Source organism: Dromiciops gliroides, chromosome 2 (assembly GCF_019393635.1).
Source record: "Dromiciops gliroides isolate mDroGli1 chromosome 2, mDroGli1.pri, whole genome shotgun sequence".
NCBI classification, from domain to species: Eukaryota; Metazoa; Chordata; class Mammalia; order Microbiotheria; family Microbiotheriidae; genus Dromiciops; species Dromiciops gliroides.
Window position 1 is genome coordinate 368,150,886 of NC_057862.1, and position 6,001 is coordinate 368,156,886.

At 40.7% G+C, this 6,001-nt stretch overlaps 1 pseudogene; it reads right to left on the bottom strand.

The window, feature by feature from the left end:
- Positions 1 to 898: 898 nt before the first annotated feature.
- Positions 899 to 1,290, bottom strand: LOC122744687 (annotated as a pseudogene).
- Between the last annotated feature and the right edge of the window lie 4,711 nt (positions 1,291 to 6,001).

Here is a 6,001-nt window from a genome sequence, read left to right on the forward strand (position 1 = left end):
TTTCCTCCACACCCATCATCCCTCCTTTTATACCAATCTTAATTGCGCTCTCTCTCTCTCTCTCTCTCTCTCTCTCTCTCTCTCTCTCTCTCTCTCTCTCTCTCTCTCTCTCTCTCTCTCCTGACTTCTTCTCTACTGTCCATAAACACATCTCTATCTCTTCCAACCTCAAAAAACCCTCACACCTCACTTGACTCATCTATCCGTACTAGTTATCATCCTGCATCTCTCCTCCCTTTTGTGACCAACTCCCTTGGAAGGCTATCTATAATTGGCATCTATATTTTCTTCTCTCTTCTTAACTCTTTGCTTCTGACCTAATCATTCAACATAAATGGCTCTCTCCAGAGTTACTGATAACTTTTTAAACCTTTATTATTCTTTAGTAACATTAACAAATAAATATTCCAAACTCAATCAGCAATAGGAATATGGAAAAGGAATGGAAGCATTAGGATGGAGGGGGAGGCCTTAGGAATAAAGCAGAAACCATGCGCTTCTGTCCAGTGTTGGTGGAGGGCTCTCTCTCACTTTGGATTTCTTGAAAACGGAGACCTCTCCTGGACTGAGTCTCTTAATCAGAGACAAAGGGAAGGAAATAAAAATCTCTGTACAGGAGTATCAGGGATTCCTTTAGAGTAGGTCCGTTAAAATAGATAGAGGTAGAGGAAGCTCATGTGGGCTTTAGGAAGTGAGCGGGATGTTGACTTTTAAATATAAGAAGGGACAGGGTAGGGGAGCAGGGCAGAGAACTCAGTGGGTAGATTGGGAAGTCACTATTTTTATAGTGACAAGGTAAACAAAAGACTTTGAAGTTGAGTGGTTACTGGGAGGCTATGTAGTAGGAGAAATGCAAAAGATTCTCTTCTTAGGACATCCCTTCAGTAACTCTCAGCACTCATTCCCTGATGTAAACCCTTGGTGTACACCACATCATCTGCTATTATGGTAAGCATCAACTCTCCATCATGGATCAGCTCCTGGGACTATGGGGTCTTGGGTCCCTCTCCTTTCAGGAATTTCTGTTCCCAGACCATTTTATTCTAATTTTCCCACTTCTCCAAGCTCTTCCAGGACCTCTCATCCACCATCTGCTCTACCTCATAGTGGTCCTAACAGTGGTAGAAGTTTTGATGGATGAACTCTCTCCATCCAGTTTGATCTCCACTGCTGGCTTTGACGTGGTTGCCACAGCAATCTTCCTGCATGTTATATTCACTCCCAGTGGTTTGAAAAGTCTTCAAAGTTTTCTGATCAGATGATCTTCTACTTCCTGTAGAAGTTGGGCATCTTGGCAGGAACAGGAAATCTTTTCCTTGGAAATAACCTGGAGAAGCTCCAGGAGCCATCTCCCCCTTATGATTTCAGGATCTCTAAGTATCACAAGAAGAGACAATCACAGAGAAACCCCAAAGCTGGGTCCATAACTTCTTTCTTAATGTTTTTTTAATTTTTTGTGGGGCAATGAGGGTTAAGTAACTTGTCCATGGTCACACAGATAGTAAATGTCAAGTGTCTGAATCCAGATTTGAACTCCGGTGCTCCTGAATCCAGAGCCAGTGCTTTATCCACTGTGCCACCTAGCTGCCCTGCCATAACTTCTTAATGGTCTAATCTAATGTGTGTTTTTTTTCCTAAGTCCTCATCCTCTTGACCTATTTTCATCCTTGGACATTGACAATTATGCTCTTATCCTTATTGCTCTCTTTTCTCTAGGATTTTGTGACACTACTCTCTCCTGATTATCCTCTTACCTATTTGACCACTTTTTCCTTGTCTCTTTTGTAGTATCTTCTTCCTTGGTCATGACGGGCCCACTTCTCCCTCTATACTATTTCACTTGGCAATCTCATCAGATCCTATGGTTTCAATCATCATTTTTATGCATTTTCAGATCTACTTGTCCAGTTCTAACATTTCTCCTAACATCTAGTCTTATGTCTTCAGTTGCCTATTACTCTTGTTGTTTAGTGTATTAATCATGTCTGACTCTTTGTGACCCCATTTGGGATTTTCTTGGCAGAGATACTGGAGTAGTTTGCCATTTCCTTCTACAGCTCATTTGACAGATGAGGAAACTGAGGCAAATAGCATTAAATGGCTTGCCCAGGGTTACACAGCTAGTAAGTATCTAAGGTCATAATTGAATTCAAGTCTTCCTGACTCTAGGTCCAGCACTCTATCTACTACACCACCTACCTGCCCTATTAGGCATCATGACTTGAATTGCTATAGACATCAACTGCCTATTAGACATCTTGAACTGGATGTCCTTTAGACATCTTAAACTCAACATGCACAAAGCTGAACTCTCCCCTCCCTAAACCTTTCCCTCTTCCTAACTTCTATATTATTAATGAAGGTACCACCAGCCTCCCAGTCACCCAGACTCACAGCCCAGATGTGATTCTCAACTCTTCACTCTCCCCAAATCTAATGAGTTGTCACAGTTTGTTGTTTCTGCCTTCATAATATTTCTTCTGTATGCCCCATTTTCTCCTCTTTCACTGCAACCACTCACCCAGATAGAGACTTTCATTACCTAACCCCCAGATAATCACAATAGCCTGGTGGTTGGTCTACCAGTCTAAAGTCTCTCCCCTCTCCAATCTAACCTACACTCGGCTATCAAAGTAGCCTTTTTAAAATGCAGGTCTTATCATGTCCACCCTCCCTCCTCCCATTCAATAAACTCTGACAGAACCCTTTTACTTCAACAACTGTTAGATATAAAATCCTCTGTTTGGTTTTCAAAACCCTTGAAAAGCTGATTCCTTTCTACCTTTCCAGTCTTCTAACACATTACTCCTCTGTGTGTATTCTGAGATCCAGTGACACAGTTCTCCTTTCTGTTCTTCAAACATAATACTCCATCTCCCAACTCAAAAAACTTTCACTGGCTGTCCTCTATGTCTGGAATGCTTTCTTTTCTGCTCCTTTCCTCCTAGATTTCTTGGCTTTGCTTGAGTCTCATCTAAAGTCTCCCTTCCACAAGGTCTTTTCCAGTGCCCCATAATTTCCCATTTATCCTGTATATATCTTATTTGTACTTACCTTTCTACATTGTTTCCTTCATGAAACTATGATCTCCTTGCGAGCAGAAACTATGATTTTTTTGGTTGGCTTCTAGGATTTTTTTTTTGTCTTTCTTTGTATCCCCAGCTTTTTACACTATAACTGGCACATAGTAGGCACTTCATAAATCCCAACTGATTGACTGACTTGGGAAAGGAATTAACATGTTAGATGGACCCCCTGTGGCAAACAAGTGAAAACACGAACAATAGTCCAACAAAACGGGCAGGCATGGGTGAGTTGTCATCTGTATTACTGAAGGGAATACCCCGACTGATGAGATCACAGATCCATTTGAGCACAAATATAACTTAGGAAATTAGGGAAGCAAGAGAGTCTTCTCTTCACTAGAAGATCTGCTGGGGGCAGCTAGGTGGTAAAGCACTGGGCCTGGATTCAGGGGGACCTGAGTTTAAATCTGACCTCAGATACTTGACACTTACTAGCTGTGTGACCCTGGGCAAGTCACTTAACCCTCATTGCCCTGAAAAAAAAAGGGGGAAAAAAAGATGTACTATTAGATTTGTCTGTCAGACTCTTTTAATTAAATTTCATTTAGAGAAAAACAATTAGGGAAAATTTTTCAGGAAGACATCCCTTGTGTGTCATAGGGTCACTAGACTTGTTTTTCAGGGGCAGCCAAAGCCTGTCCCTTGCCCATATTCAGTCAAAGCCTGTCCCTATAGCTTCCATTAATGCAAGAGAAACCCCACACTAGGGGTTTGCCAGAGCATCCAAGACACAGTAAGAAAGCTTTTTTTTAAAAACTTCCTAAGCATTAAGCACAGTGAAAAATCTATTTAATGCAAGACTTTTGAATATACAGATAGGGAAGGAGATATAGGTAGATATACACTCTTTAATCACATCTATTCCTTTACCTCTCTTCATATGAGGGTCTTTTGTGGCAGAGGCATTTTTCAAAAACATAGACCCTCTTTTGTTTAATTAATAATCCCCCTAGACATAAATCACCCTAACAGAAAACTCTCTAAGAAGCCCCGTGGTGATGACCTACTTTAAAAACCTTTTATGTTCATTTTTGGTTTACTATGTGTTTTGAAAATTATTGCTCAATAGATGTTTTGGGAAATCAGCATTTCTTTAGTGAGTTTCAGCAACAAGGCCCCATTTTTCCACCTGGGGAGGAAGAGGCATCATGGGTCCTTCTCTGTATCTTATGACAGCCCTATAGGCATAAATCTTTGCTGCCAATCCAAGGAGCTGGGGGTCTTTGCTCCCCTCCCTCTGCTAATAATGTCTTCAATATCAGAGAATCAGAATTTCAAATCTGGAAGTAACCTGAAAACATAGAACAGAGAGGATTGTAGGAAGATAGAGGCATTCTAGGATCTCAAGGACCCCAGATTCCCCTTAAAAACATCACAGCAGAGCTATAGAAATTATCCAGAAGGAACAAGGATGGAGAAAACCAAAGGAAAATGGAGACAAGCTCCTCTATCTAATACAGGACTGCACACACACACACACACACACACACACACACACACACACACACAGCCAGAATCCTGCAGAAATTCTGAGAGAGAGGCAAGCTGGGGGGGGGGTGAGAGGGTGGTTAAGACAAGTTGCATAAGGCACAGCAGGATACAGGATCAGATCAGAGCCTGGGTATAGTAGTGTATGGGCCTAGGCAAAGTAGCATCCAAGGAGCCCAGCATGCATGCAGTATAGTGCCCAGCAAGCTGCCCTGACTGAGGTACCAGAAGACCTCAGTGCCAAGACATGTAGTATCCAGGACCAAGTGGCACAGATCCCAGTCCCAGTAAGTATAATAACCAGAATCAAGCACTTAGGCAACCCAATCTAAGCTGCAGCAAGAGAAAGGACCAAAACATCACCTGAGGTCTTGCAGTAATCCTGATACTAACACAATAAACAAATAAACACAACTGGAATAGGGGCTGTCTGACCCATAGCAAAGTAACGAATGAAATCTAGGTCCATAACTGTGCACAAAAGGCAACACAGAAACCAAGGTCAAAGTCTAAATCCAGCCAACAAGAAATGGAGCCCAAACCTAGGAATTCCTGCAGAAGACAGGGCCCAGTCTTAGCTATGTATCTAGGACCAAAGCAGAGCACTTTCAGACTATCCAAAAGTATAGTATGGAGCAAAATCTGACCCAGGGACAATGTCTTGAACCAGAAACTAAGGCTAAATATATGTGTAAACAGAAGAAAACGCTGAACACAATGAAGAAATACTTCAAACTGAAAGATGTCCAAGCAATAAGCCAAAAGAAGAAAATAACCCTACAAAAGACCAAGTAAATCTTCAAGGAAAGGATGTCTTGATCTCAGGGTCTATAAGCATGTACCTGAATGAACTGAAATAAGAAATATAAGATGTAATTTTAAAAGAAACAATAGCTAGGGGGGAAAGAATAGCAAGAAAAGTCAATAGCTTGGAATAAGCTGTGAACTACCTGAAAATTAGGACAGGCCAAAGTGAAAGCAATGACTCTATGAGACAAGAAATATATTTTTAAATAAAAACACTTTAAAACTAAACAAAAAATAAAATAAATACTATCAGAAACAACTTCCTTGGAAAGATAACCTCAGAGTCATCAGATAGCAATAAATCATAATTCCCTAAAAACAACACCAGGATACACCATTGGGTTTAGTATTTTCAACTCTAATAAGAATTAGAAACAGAGGACAAATTGAAAACAGAAAGAATCCATAAGTCACCTTCTAAAGAAAAAAAACCTCAAAATTAAAATCCCCAGGAACAACATAGACAAAATATAGAGCTTCCAGGTCAAAGAAAAAATATTTCAAGCAATAAGAAAGTCAAAGTATTAAGGAATCACAGTTAGGATGACAGAAGACTTGGCAGGAGATGAGAGAAGAGAGCTCGGAATATAATAATCCAAAAGGAAAAATATAAAGGTCCA